Source organism: Telopea speciosissima, chromosome 11 (assembly GCF_018873765.1).
Source record: "Telopea speciosissima isolate NSW1024214 ecotype Mountain lineage chromosome 11, Tspe_v1, whole genome shotgun sequence".
Lineage (NCBI taxonomy): Eukaryota > Viridiplantae > Streptophyta > Magnoliopsida > Proteales > Proteaceae > Telopea > Telopea speciosissima.
Window position 1 is genome coordinate 38899319 of NC_057926.1, and position 23514 is coordinate 38922832.

Sequence of the window (23514 nt, forward strand, 5' to 3'; positions counted from 1 at the left end):
CACTCGATGTCGACCTAACCCCTCCTCCATGTCGACTCAAACCCAGTTCACTGTCAAACCTGTGCAAATCCGAGAAGCCCGAACTTGCCATGATTAGCTCCGATTTCGATTACTTTCGCAATCGAGCCCAATTTTGGCAACTTGTTAGATGCGTATATTGGCTTCCTTAAGCCCCAAGAAACATCCCCTAAGGTAAGAAATCACATGCCCACACCCCATTGGCTATCACCTTGACCAAACAGCCACCATCGATGTAAAGACAGCCTTAACTAATGATCCAGATTAAACCCAACATCCTTACACAAATTTGGGAGGGCATACACCCCTCTACATCTATAAATACAACATCTCTCACATTGAGAAGGGTCTCTATTACTCAGTTGTCCTTGAATTGATGCCCAATTCAGCTTCCCCACTCAATTGTCTTTGAGCCTTTGGTCTTTGGTCTTCTATTGGCACTTAGTCCTTTGCCTCCATTGTTTTTTGAGTAACCATCACTTGAGTATTCAAGATCACAGCCCAAAGACATCTATTCGGTGATTTCGATACTGGACAACAAAGTGTCGCTTACAAGGAGACGAGAGAAATCATTACAGGTGGCGATACTTGCTCCATGTACAAATCTCTTGAGTCACAAAAGGAAAACTTCCACACCTCCGACTTTGATATTCTTCTAACTAGGTTGATGATATTTTCCTCTTTGCTTGAGTGCTTCAAGTCGAGTTTTACAGTTTTTTTTTTATCTACTTATTTTGCATCTTCCGTGAAGTATAATTCCATCTCTATAGATGGTGATCACAAAAACAAGGGGGCAATGTTTTACTCAAGCTAGATATGGCGAAAGCATACGACCATATGGAATGGAGTTTTCTGATAAAGGTTTTAGCCAAGTTTGGTTTCAACAATGATTGGATTAATCTTATAAAAAAAATATGGTCAATTGTTGGTTTTCGGTGGTTATGGATGCGGGTTCATCTGGTTATTTTAAGTCTATGAGGGGTTTCCGACAGGGTGACCCGCTTTCGCTGACTCTCTTTATTTTAGCGGAGGAGGTCCTAAGTAGAGGTTTAAAAAATTTATTTGCAAAAGGTCATGCCAATTTTTATCAGCTCTCTAGGGGATGTCCTGAAATTTCTCATAGCCTTTTTGCAGATGACACAATTATCTTCACTAAGGGCCTTAAAACGTCTCTTAAGCAGGTGATGGGTTTTATCTCCAGGTACGAGGAACACTCGGGACAGCTTGTCAATAGACAGAAGAGTTGTTTTGTTACCAATTCCAAATTTTCGGATATCTGTAATAGGTTGATAGGCTCCATTACAGGGTTTAGAAGGAAATCTCTCCCCATCACTTACTTGGGTGCTCCTTTATATAATGGTAGGCTGAAAGTATCCTTTTTTGATGATTTATTGGCCAAGGTTAGGAATAAAGTGGCAGTTTGGATAAGAAGGCTTCTTTCTATTGGGGGTAGGCTTATTCTTCTCAAGCATGTTCTGGCTTCAATGCCCATAAATGTTTTATCCTGCTTGAATATGCCTATTTTGGTAACTAGATGATTTTATTCCATGTGTTCAAATTTTCTATCCCCAAATTTTCTATGGGGATCCTCGAATTTTGGTAATTTCCATCACTGGGTTAATTGGAGGAAGGTTTGTAGGCCGATCAAAGAAGGTAGTTTGGGATTACGAACCCTGGAAGATCTTAGTCTGTCTTTAAGAATCAAGGGGCTTTGGCGGGTTCTCTCTGAAAATTCACTATGGAGTTCTTTCTTTAAGGCTAAATTTCTGAAGGGGAATCACATTATTTTTGCTAACTCCAACAGGTGGGTTCTATCTCCTGGCGTAAGGCTCTTGAACAAAAGGATTTGTTGCTTTCAAACACCAGGTGGTTGGTGGGGCATGGTGAGGTTTTATTATGGCTTGATGATTGGCTAGGGGTTGGGCCATATTATTGGATTTTGTGGATGGAGCCCTCAATGTTCAATTGAATGCCCGAGGTCAAGGATGTGCTTTTTGAAGATGGGGTGTGGGATCAAGTCATCTTGAATTTTATTGATAACGAGAATATCCACGATCGTATCAGCAATAGCAATATATTTTGCTCCCCCAAGCTTGATAAGATGGCTTCGACTCCTGCTTCCGATGGTAAATTTTCGGTTAGGTCTCCTTGGAATGTTGTTCGCACCCACCATCCTTTGGTCCCTTATTCCAAATGGTTTTGGAATGTCTTGGTCCCAACAAAAATGAGTTTTTCCTGGCAAATCCTCATTGGGAATGTTCCAAGTGATGACACCTTAATGAGTGTGGACATTCTGTTGGCTTCTAAATGCGTTTGTTGCAAAGGAGCCATGGAGGGAAACGATTAATCACATTTTTATTTATGGAGGCATGACTTCTAAAGTGTGGGCGTTTTTCAGTGGCCTGCTTGATATTGCCATGATCCCTACACATGACATTAAGAGTCATATCCTTTTTTGGCATGCTCGGGCGGCATCTAATGGAATCAGCGAATACATCACAGGTATCATCCCCTCCATTAATTGGGAGCTCTGGAAAGAGAGGAATAATTGTAGGCACGATGAGGGAAGAAGGACAACTTCTTCTATCATTAAGAAGATTATTGCATGGATTCATGAAATTCCTTTGCCTGAGAAGTTTTCGGAGAATCCGTTATCTCTTAAGGATGATCTTATATTGAAAATTTTCAGTTTAAGCCTCCCAATTCCAAAGCAGAAGCTCCCCGTACCAATCTATTGGTGCCCCCCTTTTAATATGCTAAAATTAAATGTTGATGGAGCTAGTAGGGGCAACCCGGGGGTGAGTGGAGGTGGAGGTATTGTTCGTGATTATGATGGGTTCAATGATAGCCGCATTTTTTAATTTTTATGGTGTATGCTCTAATTCTGTTGTGGAGATGAGATGCCTCTTTAATGGTCTATGGGTGTGTGCGAGCTTGGGTTTACACTGTGTTTTTATCAGCTCAGATTCGGCTACAATTGTGCGTTTTGTCACTTATAAGGAGTGTAATCTGTGGAGCTGTTGGTTTTGGTTCCAGGAGGTTCTTGCTCTTATTGACTCTCTTGGGACTAACATTCAGTTCGCTTATCAAGAAAGCAATCGTGCAATGGATTTTTTAGTGAATTTTTCTTGTGATACTCTTGGCAATTCATCTTTCCACGATGTTCAAAGTATTCCGCAGGGGTTAAATCGGATTGTTAGGAAAGATAAGGCAGGTCTACTAGTCTTCAGAATGTAATTTTTTATTTTGGGCGGTTTTATTTTCTTCTTGGTGTGAGAGCGTGAAAGGCTCTTTGGGTTGGGGTAAGGCGGTTTATGTCCCCCCGTGTATTCTCGGTTCTTTTCTTCATTAATAAATTTCTAGGGGCCAGCCCAGGTCAAAGGTAATATTCAGGTTAAACAAACAAAATAAAATATATATATATAACCTTGGTTCTATACAAAAGTAGACAATTTGGTACGGTTCAGTACATACCGAACAGTTTTGGCTTAAAAAACTGATACCATATCAAACCAAGAAATATTCCATTTTTCCATACTGAATCGTACCAAATCTTCATTTGTACATCCGACACAGTTTTATACGGTCGTTTTTGATTTCGGTATTCGGTTTTGATTCCAAATTGACACCCTTATGCACATGGGAGGGAGACAATGATGCCTCAAGAGGGGCATCTAGGGGAACATGTGCACATGTGAATTTCCTAGTAACTAGGTGATCATTTCGTGTGCCTGTGGTCTTAATGCAGGGACAACACACCACACGCGCCCAAGTATAATTCTCGTTCCCCTCTTTTTTATTTTATATGGATTCATAAGAATCATGTGATTTTTCAAAAAGTTACTACTAAGTCCTAACACTTTTTTAAGTATTGTAGAACATTTCTCGTTGGATTTCTGATCTCAAGTTATCTTGTTTGTATCTCCTTTCTCTTCTTGCTTAACTGCTCAAGTCAGTCTAGTTATCAGTTTGAATTTAATGTGGACATGCACTTTAGACTTGCATACATTGAATCATCCTCTTGTTTTGTTTGTTGGTAGTTTTATTCCCATGACCAATGAGGCCGGTTGAGACTTTATTATTTTTTCAAGTTCGTTTTGTCTTTGTTGGTTTGGATTATGATATAACACGAGGTGAGAGGTTGAGACAGAAGTGAACAAGGGGCCTTCTTCATGGAATCAAACTTCAAAGTAGCATTGCTCTTGGGATACCAACCAATAGAGGCGTGGACTGACTTTTATGTTGCTGCTTAATCTTATAAACCAAAATAAAGTGTAGTCGTTGGCCGTGAGAATGCTTCCATGTTCTGTATGATATTTACTATTTTATTTTTGCACCTCAAAACTTAATAATTTATAAGTGTGAGGCAACTGGTGAATGTTGTCCGGCCACCATTTTTCTAGGGGAGATAGGTTGGAGAGGTTGAGGTTTTCTACTTCCCTTCTTGTTATAGGGACATTTTATGTTCCTTGTTCTCATAGTTCTTATTTTCTTTAGAACAAAATTTTTGGAGAAAAGAGTGTAATTTGGTCCCGTGCGGAGCACAACTCTTGCACCTAGGCACAGGGTCACATGAAATGATCACTACATCCCATGGAAAGGTGGAAATACCCAATTGCATGGCAGTCATTTTGTGTGGCTTTGTCTAAATGCAGAAGCCGTGCATTGCACGATCAGGTAGCGTTCTTTTTGCCTAAATTTTTATTGGCATAATTGAAGTGGGATGTAAAAAATTACAAAAGAAACTTTCAATTGAATTGATGTACAGGGATATGAAAATATGTCCTTGGTTAAAGAAGTTGAAATATCGTATTATCCTCGATATTCTGATCGGAGAAGTTGAAGTGGTCTAAGGAGAGACAGGAGACAGTTAGACTATGTTATGAAATTACATCGTTAGGACTTTCACCAACTGCACTAGGCAGCTGTTGTTAAAATTTACAAGTAACAAAAAAATCTGCCAAATCATCATAAGATGGGTAAAAAAATCTGGTTATTTGTAACCTTCTTGGTTACAAATAGACACACCCTTATAATAATAATAATATTATTATTATTATAAGAAAAGAAAGAAAAGTAGTGAAAGAAGATGAAGAAAGAAAGAGAGGAAGAAGAAGATAAGAAATTTCAATCTAGCAAAGAGAATGGGCCTATGTATGAGTTTCTTATGGACCCAACCTCATGCTTAGTTGGGCCCCAATCTGAATTTATTGAATGGGCTATTAAGGGCGAGCTGTTGCATGATTTTAAATTCTGTTACTCAAATACAAAAGTGTTTTTTGGTAGAAAATACAAAAGTGTTAGCATTATTCTTACTTAATGACCTAAAATCTCATGATCAATAAATGCATGATATGCTAGTACCATATAGACTTCAATGTATAATATAATGCTACTAGATAGAGACCCATATGGGTTGTTTCATATGATGAATTAAAATGAAACCTAAAGTGACTATATGAAGCTTACCATGGACTTAAATAGATCCTATTGTCAACTAATGTATACAAATATCATATATGTTCATGGATCAATGTAATGAAATAAAGGACTGGTTTATGGAAAATTGTTGGTCAGATAACGATGACAGATCGATCCCAATATAGTAGGGGATCGGGCAGAATTATATGGTGATTGTAGTTACCATCTGAAAAGCTGTAACAGTTTCTTATTGTACTCTATTTAAAGAGAATGAATCCTCCCCAAAGAAGTCAAGTTGAATGGGGAACTAGAACCGTGGATTAGGCTTCCACCCTGGATGACTGAACCACGTTAATTGTCTGTGTTCTTCGTAGGGGTGTAAGTTTGGCCTTGTCAACCGAGCCGACCCTGGTCCGCCCCGGGCCCGAACAAGACCTGAGCTGGATTTTTCAACCTTGAGGGCGGGTTAGGGTTGAAATTTTTAGGCCTTGGGCCAAGGTCAGGCTGGGCTAGGGTTGAGGCTTTGGGTAAGCCCAACCCGACCCGGCCTTGTGTTAGGTTATGCTTTATAATTTATTATTTACATTTTGCAATTTTTTGTTTATTATCTAATTATCTATTGGTTTACAAAAAAAAAAAGGCTAATTATCTATTGAACGAAAATATTTACAATTTTAAGATTGTGCTAAGTTTTTTAATCCAAAGAAGGTCTAATAATTTTTATCAAAAAAAAAAAAAGAAAAAAAAAAGAAGGTCTAATAATAGTCAATTGAGAATGAAATAAACCCATACCTAATCACATGTGTCTCATTTTTTTAATGCATAGGACGACGTAAATGACAAAAAGCAGGACAAATCAGGACCAATCAGCCCAAACAAAAATGAGGGTTAACCCAGCACTTGGCAAAAATCATGGTCAATCAGGGTTGGGCTGGGCTGGATGTGATATCTCAGCCCGATTTAGGGCCGGGTTGGGCTTGGGTTGAGCTAAGAGGACTCAGGGTTGGGCTAGGGTTTTAAAAAACCCAGTCCAACCCAGCCCTGTTTCACCCTTAGTTCTTCCTCTTCTCTTCTCTGCTCTTTCTTCTTTCTTTCTTGTGTGATTAAGATTAAAACAAAATGCATGAGTACATGCATGGTAATATGAATTAAATACTCCTAAAGTGTGTTGTTAGAAAATGGGAGTTGTATGGACTTAATGATGATGATTAATGGAATTTTAGCAAATGCATATGGGCCAATATAAAGAAATATGGGACAGATAATATTATGTGTGTCCTAATGGAACTCAACATAACTAAATAAAAATAAAATGAAATCATCAATTAAATAGCACAAACCCTATTAGAGGTCAAAATAATGAACTTGGCATAATCAAATGTGACTGTTTTTATATAATGAACTGCCTTACTTGAACTCATCATGTATAGTATGAGACTATTTATATACAGTTCACTCTAATGGAGCTTAATTTGATCACCAGCTTACCCACGGACGTGGGTCTCTTTCTTCCCAGCTCACAAGACTCCTAGTCTGTTACATTCTCTTATCCAAGTCTACCCACCAAACCGTGTACACCCAGTGTTACTTATCATGTAAAGATAGAAGTTATCCTTATCATGTAGTCATGTAACGTAGAAGTCTTCCTTATCATGTATCTGGCTGTAACTACAGTCCCTATGATGTACCTAATCTCCATTATAAATACAACATCAGAAAAGCCTCTGGTTAAGGCATTCACTGTTGGAATTGTGTGTCCATCAAATTCGAATTATTAAATTATTGAATTTAATTTTTTACATTTTATTATTTTATTTGGGCTTATAAGAATGTTCCATAGGTCTTTACCTAAAAATTGTCTGAACTAGGAATGGGACTGGACATCTCGTTTATATGATTTCCATATCGCATGTCACGAGAAATGGTGATTTCGGTGCATGGATGTGGGTACACGTCAAGAACGTGTATAGATGAGAATCTGGTATGTATATCTTATGTATTGCTACTGGTTGTGTGTGCGATATACTTACCCGCCACTCGATGGCCCTTTGACCTGAGAGATTCCATTTGTTGCAGTGTGACGTTACGGATTTTGGTAAGCCAATGGTTGATGTCCAATTAGACTATAAATCGGTACACTGGATTCGTGATCCCGTATTGTAAACAAAGAGGATTCTCAACATGGAATCCACTGCCTGTACGCGGAAAATATCTAAGAGAGAGAAAGTGATTGGTCGAAACTAAATCTGGATCCAGTGTTTATTCGAAATGTTTTATTAATTTATTTTCAATATAAAATTTCTATATAAATTATATTGAAAGTTGATTTCGAAGTTTTTCGACCGTCCGATCGCAATCACATATTCTCTCCATCAACGTACATGATGAATTGGGGATAAGTAGCATTAAAGTACATACCCCATAATTCATTATGGGATATTAGAAAAGTGGAAGGACTTATGTGCAATAAAAGAGTTTATTGGACACATGGCATTTTATGGGAGAATAAAATATTTATGGTTGAATATCTTTTTATATTATGGCAAGAGATATTATAAGAATATCTCATGAACCATAATTTAGAAAGATTGTATCCCTTTTGAGATTCTATGTCTTCACTTTAGTAGCAAATTGGAGTTGCAAAAATTAGAAGATTCACAAAACACCAAAATGAAAGATTGAGCCAAGGCCAAGATGGAAGGAGATTACTTGAGACCCAAGGATCTCTAAAATTATAAAAGAGTGAGAGGGAGGAGCCTCCTAAGTTTTTGGCAGTGCTCTCTCCCCCTCCCACGATTTCTCTCTCTCCCCTCTCTTATTGTGGTGTGTGTTAGTCTTGAGTTAGAGAACTCAAGAGGCTTTGGTGATTTTTGTGTTCTTCTAAAAGATTGCAAGGATTGATCAAGCTTCAAAGTGTTGAACGATTTTTCAATCTTCAAGTTTAGACAAGTTGGAAGACCTATTATCTATAGGAGGAGTTTCACTTGTGACTCTAAGATAATCATGAATGTTATTTTAAAATTGTTTCTTCCCTACTCTTGATCATGAACTACAAGTATTGACCCGATCCAAATTTCGCTGTTTATCAAGTTTATTCCCAATAATTGGTATCAAAGCGTTGCTTGTACATTCATGGTTGGAGTATGATTTCGATAGAATAGGGTTCTCCATGATCTTAGAATAAAATTGTTATTTTTTTCAATAAGAGGATGCATGTTTTAATTTGATTATATTATGATTGATATGAAAAGGGAAGAAAAATAAATAGTTATTTTTATTGGATTTTTTAGTTCAATTTTTGGAATGCACTCACACTTAATGGTTAAGTAGGTGTTTTGTATTCACCCAATTTTATCAAATGTTGATGTGGGATCACATGTGTCATTATCTTATTGGACTAGGTCATGGAGAATTTTTTTATTTTATCTTGGTGGTTATAGGAATGGATTTAATTTGTAAATCTATGTGGATGGTGGTATTTAATTGTTTATGTGAAAAATGAAATGTGATGTGCGTTGTGCTCTCTTTCTCCTTTATCTCTCTCCCCCCTTTCTTTTTGATAAAATTATGTACTCTACCCCTTAGGCAATCCAATGGTAGGTTCTGTTTACCAAGGGGGTTTCTTCCCTAAGAAAAGTGTATAGAGAACTAGGTTGTAATTTTATTTATTTTATGTAAGTTCAACCGATGGAGATTTTGAAGATCTTAAAGAAAGATGAAGGCCAACATATGATGATGGAAGGAGATAGAAAAGAGCATGAAGATGCAAAGAACAAAGCATGGAGATACCAATGGATGGAGCAAGCATTTTGTTATGCAACACTTGATGCATTGGATGCATAATTCTTTTCACATTAAATTAATTAAATAATTATTGATTTAGTAGGAATAATAATACGTTATTATTCTCACTAAACCTACCATCCCATAACCACATTTTATATATGTGTTATCTTGTGCGTTGCATTTTCTATATATGACGATATATTTTGTGCGCGATTGTTTACCCTCCAACTTTAAAGCATGTGTGATATGGATAGATCTTAACCGGTAGATCTTTGTTCATGGCCCCCTTTTGATGATGGATGTAGAGGTAGGTAATGAGGTCCCCACAATAGAGCCGATAGGACGTTGTGAGGATCTCACTATCATACGGTCTACACCTTCTCCCATTGGATAGGAAATGGACATGGATAGTGGGAGGGCACTGTGTTAGTGGGCCATCTCTCATGATGCCATGATTCATTCCGAATCATTAGGAATACACATGACTTGAGTGCGGGTCAGCCGATAGGATATGGACATGACACTCAAGTGGCCAATTACATTAGAAGCCTAGGAGGCGGACAGAATAGTCCACCCAATCACCGTATGTGGGATGATCCCCGATAGGGTAAGTTTTACATACAAGGATTGGTGAGTTCTAATACATTTTTTTCATTATGGAGGGATATGAAAAAGATGAAGGACCATTGTTTTAATTAGCCCAAAATCAAAATTCAATGGTCACGATATTTATTATGTTCTTATTTGTACATGTGTAGATCTTTTCGACATGGCTGCCCCAATCAACAACACCCATATGTCACTTATCATCCAATAAAAAATAACCGGACCAAATTATGAGGATTGGCATCGTAACATCATGCTCCTTCTCAAGGCTGAGGGACTTGACTCTGTCCTAATAGAAGATTCTCCCACTATACCATCTGCTGATATGGATGGAACTGAGGGTACTACTGAATTTACCGCGGAACACCTAAAGGAAAGGGTGGGCATCTTCAAATCCTATCATCAAAGGGATTCAAAAACCCAACTATACATTTTGAATTCCATTGACAAATCGATTGTCAAGTCTGTCAAGGGACATGATGGCTAAAATCAAGGAGTTGTATAGCCAATAAGACACCCACAGAGAGTACGAGCTAGTGGATAAGATCCACAGTGTCAAGATGGAACCTAGAACTCCGGTCTTGGACCACCTGATGAAAATTCGAAACTTGTTCGAACAATTAGAGGGTTGAGGTTCTGAAAAGTTCTCCTTGAAGTATAAGAGGAACGTCATTTTTAAATCTCTCCCCAGCTCATTCAACTCCTTTATTTTCAACTTCAATATGAACAAGTTAGATGTTCAGTTGACTGAGCTGGGTAACGTGTTACAGGAAGCCGAGAGAGCGATTAAAAAGGAAAAGACAGAAGTGCACCTCACCGAGGTGAAAGAAAGTTCTTTCAAGAACAAAGGAAAGAAAAGGAAGGGTAAGAACCATAAAACAAAAAGCGGGAAAATTCAGAAAAAGAAATCTCCTAAGGAAGGAAATTATTTCTTTTGTGGGAAAGAGGGGCATTGGAAACGTAACTACCGTGCATACCTGGCTTCCTTGAAAAAGAAGTCAGACGACAAGGATACCTCTTCAGAAGGTAATTTAAATGTTTTGTCCTTTTCGAAACTAATATGTCTATTGGACCATCTAACCCATGGCTTGTGGATACCGGATCTACGGTCCATGTCTGTAATATGTTGCAGGGGTTCAAGGAGACAAAAAGACTGGACAAGAATGAAGTGTGTCTCAAGATGGGCACTGGAGCAGAGGCCAAGGCGTTGGCAGTTGGAACTTATAGTATAGAATTTGATTCTGCATCTTTAGTTTTAAAGAATTTCTACTATGTTCCTTCTTTTAAAAGGAATATAATTTCTATTTCAAAATTAGTTTCAGACGGTTATGTATTTACTTTTGGTACTAGACTTTCAATTCGTTATAATAATATTTTTGTTGTTTTTGGATTTTTACAAAATGGTTTATATTTTCAAGGACAACCCTTGATAACGAATGAGGTTTCAAATATTGATTTGAAACGAAAGAGAGCTTCAGTGAGTCCTACTTACCTATGGCATCTCAGATTAGGTCACATCAATGTAGATAGGATTAACAGGCTGGTGAAGGACGGACCGTTAGAAAGTCTAAAGGTCGAACCATTCCCAACCTGTGAATCATGCCTACAAGGAAAGATAACCAAGAAGCTCTTTCCCAATAAAGGCAGGAGAGCCGACGATTTGTTGGAATTAATTCACACCGACATGTGTGGGCCCATTAGCATCCAAGCTAGGTATGGTTATGAGTACTTTGTGACATTCACCGATGACTATTCTAGATACGGTAGTATCTACTTAATGCGTAAGAAGTCAGAGACTTTTGAAAAGTTCAAAGAGTTTCAGGCTGAGGTTGAAAAACAGTTAGATAAACGCATTAAGTCCATTCGATCAGATCGAGGAGGGGAATATTTATCAGACGAATTCAAAGCATATCTCACGATCGAGGGGATTGTGTCACAACTATCAAATCCCGGTACACCTAAACAAAATGGTGTATCTGAGAGACGCAATCGGACTTTGTTAGACATGGTTCGAACCATGCTCACCTTTAGTGAGTTACCCTTATCCTTCTGGGGGTATGCCCTAGAGACTGCGATCTATATATTGAATAGGGTTCCTACTAAAACTGTACCCAAAACCCATTTGAATTATAGTATGGGCGTAAGCCCAGCATAAAACACTTTGGGGTTATCCAGCTTATGTACGTAAGCAACAAACAGATAGTAAGTTGGAGCTACGTTCTTTTAGATGCTTATTCTTGGGATACCCAAAAGGCACAATAGGTTACAATTTATATGACCCCACAAATCAGAAAGTCATTGTTAGTAAGCATGTTACTTTCATTGAGGAAGATTTGATTGCCAAGAGAAGTGACCTTGTTGTTATAGAAGAGATGTCTTCTATACCTGAAATGCCTAATCCATCAATTCAACCAACTATCGACCCAATCAAACCTGATATAATTAAGGAGCCGCGACGTAGTGGGAGGACCATAAGACCACCCACATGTTATACACTTCTTACTGAAGAAGCTAAGACCGTAGAAGAATTCTACATGGTTACCACTGAATCGGATAACGATCCGTATACATATAAACAAGCTCTTCAAGGGAGGAAGCCATGCGCTTTGAAATTGACTCAATGTATTCTAATAATGTCTGGACTCTGGAGGATCCACCAGAAGGCATAAAGCCCATTGGATGTAAGTGGATCTTCAAGAGGAAGAGAGGTGTAGATGGAAAGGTTGAGAGATTCAAGGCAAGACTGGTAGCAAAAAGTTATACTCAACAAGAAGGTATAGACTATGAGGAGACCTTTACGCCAGTAGCTATGATGAAATCCATCAAGATTTTGTTGGCAATAGCCGCACACTACAATTATGAAATCTAGCAGATGGATGTGCAAATTGCATTTCTAAATGAATTTCTTAATGAAGAAATCTACATGCAACAGCTGGAGGGGTTCACTTTGAAAGGTGAAGAGAACAAAGTGTGCAAGTTGTTGAGATCCATTTATGGACTCCAGCAAGCTTTCAGGAGTTGGAACGTCTGTTTTGATCAAGCAGTCAAATCGTTTGGCTTTGAACAGAACATGGATGAACCCTGCGTTTACAAGAAGTTCAGTGGGAGTGCGGTTTGTTTTCTCGTATTGTATGTAGATGATATTTTACTAGTAGGGAATGATGTTGGGTTTCTTTCATCCGTAAAGGCATGGTTGTCCACCATTTTTTTGATGAAGGACTTGGGTGAAGCTAGCTATATCCTTGGGATCAAGCTTATTAGAGATCGCCAGAAAGGGATGCTAGGCTTGACACAATCCACATACATAGAAAATATATTGGCAAGGTTCAACATGGAAAATTCTAAGAAAGGAAATGTTCCTTTCCGCCATGGAATTTCACTTTCCAAATCTCAATGCCCCAAGACTCCAGAGGACATTAAAGAGATGAAGAGAATTCCCTATGCCTCTGCAGTGGGAAGTCTGATGTACGCTATGTTGTGTACAAGGCCAGATATCTGCTATGCTGTAGGGATAGTGAGTCGATTTCAATCCAATCCAGGAAAAGAGCATTGGACTACGGTCAAGAATATTCTCAAGTATTTGAGAAAGACTAAAGGTTATTTTCTGGTGTATGGGCGTGATGAGTTGTCAGCAGTTGGATATACAGATTCAGATTTCCAAACTGACAAGGATGATAGAAAGTCTACATCCGATATGATTTACCTTATGGTTGGTGGAGAGATTGTGTGGAGAAGCACCAAACAGAAATCTACAATCGATTCTACTACCGAGGCAGAGTACCTAGCCGCTGGTGATGCAGCCAAGGAAGGTGTCTGGCTTAAGAAATTTCTTACCGACTTGGAGGTTGTTCCAGAGTTAGTCAAGAACCCAAACGTTTATTGTGTGATAACACAGGGGCAATTGCACAGTCCAAGGAGCCTAGGGCTCATAAGAGGAACAAACATGTGCAACGGAAGTATCACCTGATTAGAGAGATAATCCAGCAAGGTGATGGAGCTGTTTCCAAAGTTGGCACTGCTGACAATGTGTCAGATGCCATGACAAAATGATTAGCTCCTACAGTGTTTGAAAAACATATTGAGAGCATGGGTGTAACTTTTGTTGGCAATTGGCTTTGATGTACAAGTGAGAGATTGTTGGAATTGTGTGTCCATCAAACCCGAATTCTTAAATTATTGAATTTAATTTTTTATATTTTATTATTTTATTTGGGCTTATAAGAATGTTTCATAGGTCTTTACCTAAAAATTGTCTGAACTAGGAATGGGACTGGACATCCCGTTTATATGGTTTCCATATCGCATGTCATGAGAAATGGTGATTTCGGTGCATGGATGTGGGTACATGTCGAGAACGTGTATAGATGAGAATTTGATACGTATATCTTATGTATTGCTACTGGTTGTGTGTGTGATATACTTACCCGCCACTCGATGGTCCTTTGACCTGAGAGATTCCATTTGTTGCAGTGTGACGTTACAGATTTTGGTAAGCCAATGGTTGATGTCCAATCGGATTATAAATCGGTACACTGGATTCGTGATCCCGCATTATAAACAAAGAGGATTCTCAACATGGAATCCACTGCCCATACGCGGGGAATATCTAAGAGAGAGAAAGTGATTGGTCGAAACTAAATCTGGATCCAGTGTTTATTCGAAATGTTTTATTAATTTATTTTCAATATAAAATTACTATATAAATTATATTGAAAATTGATTTCGAAGTTTTTCGGCCGTCCGATCGCAATCACATGTTCTCTCCATCAACGTACATGATGAATTGGGGATAAGTAGCATTAAAGTACATATCCTATAATTCATTATGGGATATTAAAAAAGTGGAAGGGCTTATGTGCAATAAAAGAGTTTATTGGATACATGACATTGTATGGGAGAATAAAATATTTATGGTTGAATATCTTTTTATATTATGACAAGAGATATTATGAGAATATCTCATGAACCATGATTTAGAAAGATTGTATCCCTTTTGAGATTCTATGTCTTCATTTTAGTAGCAAATTGGAGTTGAAAAAATTAGAAGATTTACAAAACACCAAAATGGAAGATTGAGCCAAGGCCAAGATAGAAGGAGATTACTTGAGACCCAAGGATCTTTAAAATTATAAAAGAGAGAGAGGGAGGAGCCTCCTAAGTTTTTGGCAATGCTCTCTCCCCCTCCCACGATTTCTCTCTCTCCCCTCTCTTGTAGTGGTGTGTGTGAGTCTTGAGTTAGAGAACTCAAGAGGCTTTGGTGATTTTTGTGTTCTTCTAAAAGATTGCAAGGATTGATCAAGCTTCAAAGTGTTGAACGATTTTTCAATCTCTAAGTTTGCACAAGTTGGAAGACCTATTATCTATAGGAGGAGTTTCACTTGCGACTCTAAGGTAATCATAAATGTTATTTTAAAATTGTTTCTTCCTTACTCTTGATCATTAACTACAAGTATTGACCCGATCCAAATTCCACTGCGTATCGGGTTTATTTCCAACATTCACAACACAAACAATACGTTCTCTGTTCTTTTCTACACCTGCTAATCCTCTTCCTTCTGACCTCTTCTCCGTCATGGATACACTCTCCCATTCTTCCACTCCTTTTCCCATTACCAACATTGCTAACCTTGTTGCCGTTAAACTTGATGGCGACAACTACTTGCTCTGTTCTGCTATGTTTTCATCAACTCTATTACTGTCTCTGGTTTATCACTTTTGTTTATGTATACTGTAGTTAGTGTTGCTTTCTGTTTATTGTCACTGTTTTCATTTTTTGGTTAAAGTTTATTGTCTTTGTTTGCAAAGACTATTTCCTATATACTGTAATCAGTGTTTGAGTGGGTTGATGAGTATACCTTCCAGGCTCTCTGTGTAATAACATTTAGAGGTGCACCTTATGTGATTAGAGAGTTGTTTTATCTTGAAGGTATGAACGCATGGTCAACTCGGATTGTACATTCTGGGACATTTAAAAACCTTAAGGATGGTATCATTTGATACGACCAGCTATACACGTTGAATAACTTAGAGGGGGTGAATAAGTTATCACTAATGCATTTTTCCTTTTTTTCGATTTACAACACAATTATGTGAATTTCTTATGTGATGCAAAATTATTATACTAAGCAATTCATAATAACAATCACACAACAGAAAGGGACACAAGATTTATAGTAGTTCAACTCCTTAAGTCTATGTCCACTCCTCTCAAGACGCTTTGAGAGAATTCCACTAATATTCCCCAACACTACTGTCAGTATTCATCATACAACAAGAGGGCTTTCATTGGTTCTGTGAGTTTCTACATCAAATTCTACAAGGACATATCAATTGTCTTCGATTACAATCCATTATCAGATAAGTCTTATACATATTGCCTGTTACATTACATACCAACAAATTATAAGAATACGACTTCACTTTTGAGACTCCCATATCTTGATTGAGGTAAAAATTTGATCAATAAGATGGGTATGGTGTTCTACATGGAATCCAAAAATCCCATCCATATTGATATCCTTGCAGCCTATTGGGGGTGGGGGTTGGATTGGGTTGGGTTGGGTGAATTTTTATTCTCTCAATTTGCCTGCTTATACCTGACATCAAGTACATCTAATAGAGAGAAATGGACCTTACGTGGACCCCACCTCGGGTTGGGTTGGGGTTGGGGTTGGGGTTGAGATGTTTAGTGATGTTGGGGTTGGGTTCGAATATGTCTCACTCTTCTAGATAACAAAACTGTAGACGAAGCACTAGACTTAGACTACCCATGACTCCTCAAACTCATCACCCATTTCTAGGCGGAAGACTGATGGAGTCAGCGCCGGTCATTTGCGTGTGATGGAAGATGAAAACCACCTTGGTCAACTGCTAGCTAAAGCCTTTGTTTTGGATTCCCAATTGAAACCTCACGATTCAACCTTAAAATTCCACATTTTTTAACACTCTTCTCGTCGCTCTTGGCGTCTGAAGAGGTCGTCAACGTGAACCATATGATACCATTCTATTCTCCACCCCCTCTCGATTAGGAGTTTATCTATAGATTTACCCTTGTTCCAACTCTACAGTTATTTTCGTGTTTCTTAATTCAAGGAACATATTTCAACAGCGAAGAATAACCATTTTCAAATCCTGGAATTCTTTCCACTCAAATCATTTCCAGAGACTCAAAACTGTGGGTTTTTTTTTTTCCTTTGTTTGGGGGTGTGGTGGGGTTTGGGGGGGGGGGGGGGGATTGATCATCTCAATGCCTAGTGATGTTTACTCAGGTCACTGGTGTATTTTTAGCTCAAAACGAGTAGTGGAATTGAGTGGTTCAAAACTGCAAAAAGATGGCTCCATGTGGTAGCCAACCCCATCACCCTTTCACATGTCACCAACCTTGGGAGTCCTGCACTTCTTGACTCTGTTATCTAATATATAAAAAAATGGCCTCTCACAAATATTTTTTAGATGAGATCACCCATTCAAACCTTTTTGTTTATATCTTTTTGTTTTGGCCGGGGGCGGGGGGTTGGTGTCGCTGCCAGGCTGCATGGCCCTATATTAACATGGGCCAATGAGATCATGCATGGAGGTATTCGACAGGGATGAGATTTTTTCATTTCATGTGGAATGCGATGGTAATTTCGTTCTTTCTATTTCTGGACACAATCGCTACACAGCCCGACAGCCTTCTTTTTCCCTATTTTATTATAGGAAAAATATTCTGTGAGTCATCAAAGCTGGTTACACTAGCTCTTGTGTATCTATCTCTCATCTCTTCATATGAAATAACCTTGTTGCCCTCCTATGTACAATACCGTTTTGTTGCATCTCATTTGTGTGCTCCCATATGCATCTTCCTCAGAGAGCCCTTTCCATTTTTTGGGTAAGAGTTTTCTATGGGGGAATATGCGTGACCCATGTGTGCACACGATGATATCAATAGGACGATCATTACCGCCTTTCATGGGGGGCGGGGCAATCATTTTACCCCCATATGTCTAGGTGCATGGGTACACTCCACAGAGAATATTTATCCCCATTTCTTATATTCATTTAAATTTTGTCTCAATTTCTTATTAGGCAAACATTATCCTAGATAGCCCATTCACTATGGAATCTATGTACTACAAAACTAGTTGTGCCATAGGAAATATGCCTCCCTATGTATCGCCTGGGACCTGTTGTTAGGTGAGTCTGAGACCATCAATCAGATGGGTTTCTCAATGCTGTTATGGCATATCATGAAGTAGAGGTAAATTTTACCGATCTGGGCTGATATCGGTTAATTCAGGTCAATATCGAATCAGTTTCGATAGAGACCGATATCGTTAATGAAACGGGTCCTTGGCCTCTGATTTTCGTATAAAGAACACGGTAAGGATAAAGACTCTTTAACTTTGATTTTAATTGATTAGATATCTTTTATAACGAATCCAAGGAAGATACGATGATGTTTTTCAAAAAAAAAACCCAACAAAAAATAAAAAAGTTCAATTCTGATCGACTGGATATTTCTCATAAAGATTCGAAAGAAGAACAACGAATTTTTTTTTTTTATAAAAAAAATCCCAACTTTATTTCATAAAGATTCGAAAGAAGACCAACTAATTTTTTTTTTTTTTATAAAAAAAATCCCAACTTTAAAATAAATCCCAAATTTCAATGCTGACCATTCTGTAGATCCATGTAATAGTCGATACTACCAAAGAAAACAGTGTTTGATAGGTCTAAATCTGATTATTTTCCATATATGTCATTTTGACTGAGGTCAACACCTTAGGTAAGCAAGAGACTGACATGAAAGTTAAAACAAAAAAGGAGAAAAATTAAAGACAATGGCATAACCAACTAATCCGCAACTACTTGGAAATTGAGAACCAAGTGAAGCGGTATATGTGGTGTGCTATTCGTTTCAAACCAAAAGACAAAACGAGACAGGATTATTGGTTTATAGTATAAAAGTCCTATGGGAGAAATTCCATTCGGAATAAAGTGCAAAAGAAGAAAGAAGGAGTGGTGAGAATCATCACCATGAGACAAAAGCAAAGTAGAATGTCGTGAAGCTATAGTATTGAGCCTCCAAATTGTGTCATTGAGGACCGTGACTTTCTCTATTTTGGAAAAGACCCAAAGTCACTGAGTATACAGTGACAATACCCAAAGTAATTGACATAGTATGTTTTTTTTTTTTTCTAAGAATTGATGATTTCATTAAGTCTAAGTTTCACCTTAAAAAAACAATTGATGATAGAATGTCCCATTGGTGGGTTCTATTATTAATAAGGTCAGCCAGCACATGAGGTTTGGAAGAGGTAATTATGTCGGCTAAATATGTGTTATGTGTTTAATGGGTTCGATCTAGTGTATGGGTATTAGATTGGGTGAATCTAGTGGGGTGTTAAATTCGGTCAATCTAGTATGGGATAGGTTAAAGAGTTTGATTTAATATGTTCTATCAGTTCTAGAGCTTTTGGCATATCTATCAAATACCTAACATTTGGCATCAAAGTCAGGCACCACGTCATATGTCGAGTTACGGAAAGGATTACCTAGGAGAGGGCTCCTGGAATAGAGTGAAAACCATCAAGAAAGGACTACCTGCTGCCAAGCAGAAACTTTGGGGCAAAATAGAGGGGGTTTGAAAAAGACTACCTACAGCCAAAGTAAGAGTTGTTGAAGACATCGGCTGCAGAAGCATGGTGGTCTATTATATGCCTAATGGGGTTCGATAGATCAGCCTCGATCAATCTTAAGAAGACACTCGATGCAATAGCATTGATCAAGGTCTTCAGGAGGAAAGAAAGAGATGGAATGAGTTAATAGCCCAGTGAGATGAGATAGGGCATAATCATGCTACATGCAAACATAGATGCATGTTTGAGCAAAGTATATAATAAATAGTGGACTGAGTTGCCCTCCACCCACGGTGAATGTGTTTACACCCAGTTTGTGCTCACCCCATCATGGTTGAGAGAGGGGCCTCGGTCGAAGGACAGCTCGGCCAGGAGAGTGACCGATTGTGCTCTGACATCTTCGGTCAGGAGTCGTTTCATTGGCTAGGAAGGAAGGCGGTTACCACAACAGGCAGTTTCTTTACAGTTTGCGCTGGGAAGAAGTAGTGGCCTGAACGTGGCTGGACTATGGCCAATAATCAAGGGAACCGTCTCCGACGGTTACACTCACTATAAACAAGCAGGAGGCGTGGAGAAGAGGCATCAATCAAACACATAACAAACCTACAGTTTTATCTATCTTTCCTTTTCTTGCATTTTCTTTCCTTTACTTCCAAGATGGTGTGAACTTAAGGTTTTCTTTCGCTTTATGCACCCTTTTGATTTGCACTGTAGATTGTTCACGTCAAGTAATCCAAGTGTAATTCTCTCCCAGTGTTTGGGACATCTATTGTTCTGCTATCCCTAAGAAGTCCTCGGATTACTGGGGCACGAGTAGAACCCTAGATAGCCACATTCGGTCAGTGTTTCATTATAGATTCGACCATACTGCACCGATCGTAGGAAATTTAGCATAACATTTTTGGCACGCTCGGTGGGACGTTCGATAAGCAATAGTGGTGGAAACCAGAGCAAGTCAACGTAACAGGGATAGCAATTCGGATGAGTCTGACGGTGGAAATGCTGGTCAAGTGGTCGCGCAAGGAGAACAACAGTTGGATGCTGCTGTGCCTCCTTATGTGGCTGCGTTGTTGCAAGGGTAGGCCTGCACGATCGCAGAGACACGAGGGTGCCTGCAATCAGGAATTGAAACATGAAGGCCATCGTGGCTTCCATGGCCCAGGCTTATAACGGCACCCATACCCGTTTTGAAGAATTAGTCATGATGTTCCTGGCTCAACTGCGGCCTCCTCAGGTTGCCCAACTTCGTATCTACCAAATCCCCACGGGTCAAGTTGGCAGCACGTTTGGGGCAGGGGTCGGAATGCCGGCAACCCAGGGATGTTATCCTGGGATTTTTGGTCAAGCAGGAAGTTCGTCCAGCCAGCCGGCAAGGCCAAATGGTGCAGCGGTTAGGGCTTCGCTTCCTCAGAGTGGAGTTACGGCCTCGGCGGTGCAAGTTGGGAACCCAACTGTGCTTGCCACCACAACCTGTCCAACGGCAGGACTTCAGATCGGAGGAGAGCGCGCTGGCCGCGCGAGTACAAGCTTTTATCAAAGGCCGACGGTGCCCAGGATAAACCTAACAGAGCCAGAGTGGCCGTATGTTGATCATTTCCCTCCGTTGCCCAACGAGGGCCAGGCAGAGGTCCAACCGAGGCCGGTGGTGGCGAAGCAGGCCAATCAGGTACTTGTTAACTAGGAGGATCTGACCAGGTTAATCCAAGAGCAGATCAATCCCTTGTTCCGGCCTATTACCCGACTGGTGTACAGGAAACTGTACCTAGAGTATTATAACTAGTTAGACCTTGGGTACACCCAGAAAATCCCACAATTTGCTAAGTTCTCGGGAGAAGACAATACGTCTACTGTCGAGCATATAGTGAGGTTTGTCACCTAGTGTGGAACCCTAGGAGCTAACGAAATCATGAAACTGAGGCTATTCCCAAATTCCCTAACTGGTTCAGCGTTTACATGGTATATTAACTTGCCAGTTGACTCGATTCAAACTTGGCGTGAGATGGAGGATCAATTTCATGCCCAGTTCCACCAGATTGACCCCCTCGTCTCCATAGCAGATTTGGCACGCATGTGTCAGTTGCCTGATGAGTCAGCTGTGAAATTTGTTAATAGATTCAAGCTGGCACGATATAAGTGTCCAACTAGTTTGCAAGAGCCAGAGTATGCTAAGATGGACTTGGGAGGGCTTTCTTTTGAGTTACGAAAGTGCTTTGCCAGCCAGGAGTTCCCAAACCTCGGTCAGCTTGTTGCCTAGGCAACCAGTTATTAGCTGGTCCTCAAGGAGGAGGAAGACCGAAAGGCTTCGTCCTAGGGGACTTATTATAAGCAACCAGCCTTGGCAATCATGGGGCCTTCAACCCCTAGTGCAAACCCTGTTAATTTCTCAGACTTCAAGGTTGATGAAGAGTGCGAAGTTAGCATCACTGAGATAGTCTTGGGAAAGGTTTATGTGTGCAACGCCCTGTCTCCCACGGTCGAGCGCGCTGGGACAAGCCTAAAGCCAAAGCCGCCTCCGTCTAGGAATCTTGACATAGGGCTCGGTATTCTTATGATATATCCAAGGTCGAGTCAATTTTCAACCACCTTCTGAAGGACAAACAGATTAAATTGTCAGAGGGGCATCAGATACCTTTGGCCGAGGAGATTAAGGGGAAAAGGTATTGCAAGTGGCACAATTCCTTCACTCATAATACTAATGGATGTATTATTTTTCACATGCCATTGTAGAAAGCTATTAATAATGGGCGTTTGAAGTTCCCTGACAAGGGAAAAGGCATTATGTTGGTTAACGAGAATCCGTTCCTGCTGGTCAATATGGTAGACGCTGACTTGTTAAAATTGTGCCTACTCAAGAGGAAAGAGCCATTGGTCACATTGAAGCATCTCCAGCATTTATCTAAGGAAAAGAAGAAAGGTATTGACCCAAAGGCTATTGAGCCGCTTCCCGGCCTTCCAGTGGGGGGTTTGTGTACATTGCAAGAAACTGTATGAGAATAGGCCCAAGAGGGAATCGAGTGCCTCACTGTTGGATGTCTAGCCTGGATACAGGGAGGCGAAGCTTGCATGACCTACAAGGGCCAGCAGGGGGAGGCACCTGGTCACTGCTTATGATCGTGGACGGTCAAGGGATTCCCCACGGCTATCGAAGACAAGGGCAGGAGGTCGGCTCGGGGAGAATTTAGGCCGTAAGGCGGCCAACAATCCAGGGAGAAGGCCACGGCAGAGGCCATCGGCAAAGGATTGGCTAGCAAGGCCGTCAACAATAGTGCCGACTCGACTGTAGTAGATCATATCCATACTAGAGCAGGGAGTGCAGGATGAGCCCGGGGAGGTTTCTCCGTGCCTTATCCACCTAGGATGGTGATTCCCCGATTAAAGGCCGAGAGGGATTATCAGTGGAATGTGGCGAGGCATCTGAAATTCCCTTTCGACCAGGAGAGAAGGATGATAAGAACCAATAAACGCAGGGGGCAGAGCCAGTAAGCCGCAGCCCGCTGCCAGCTTGAAGGGCCATCGGGCTGTGAGGACATGTCCCCTGCCAGGAAAGAATGAAGGCGATAGGTATGCAGGCTACCAAGGGAGAGGGGTGACCAACGGGACACCTCCCTTTTCGCAAGTCACTCGGAGGCTAGCAGAGGAAGTAGCCAATAGTCGATCAAGCCTCTCTCAAAGGTGAAGGAGAAGATGTTGGCCGAGAGAGAGCCTGTAGCCGGTGGTAAAGAATCTGAAGCTAGTTTTGAGGTGGATCAGCAGCCAACCCTAGGGTATCTTGCTTCAATAAGAGAAGGAAAAGGTTTGGTCGAGTCTGAGCTATCCTCCTCTGAGAAAGGAACTCCTAATTATTTGGAGCAGGAGTACACTGATGATTCTGAGCTCTAACGATATATTCAGACCATGATGGTTGGCACAGTCCCGGTGCTGGTAAAGACACCAGTTCCATTCAAGGCCCCGACCAACGTGGTTTATGTGCTGCTCAAGTATACCAGTCGAACTGCGAGTTCGTGGACATGGTAGATGAAGAATTCGAGGAGAAGGACGATAGCCCTATGATCATAGGTGACGA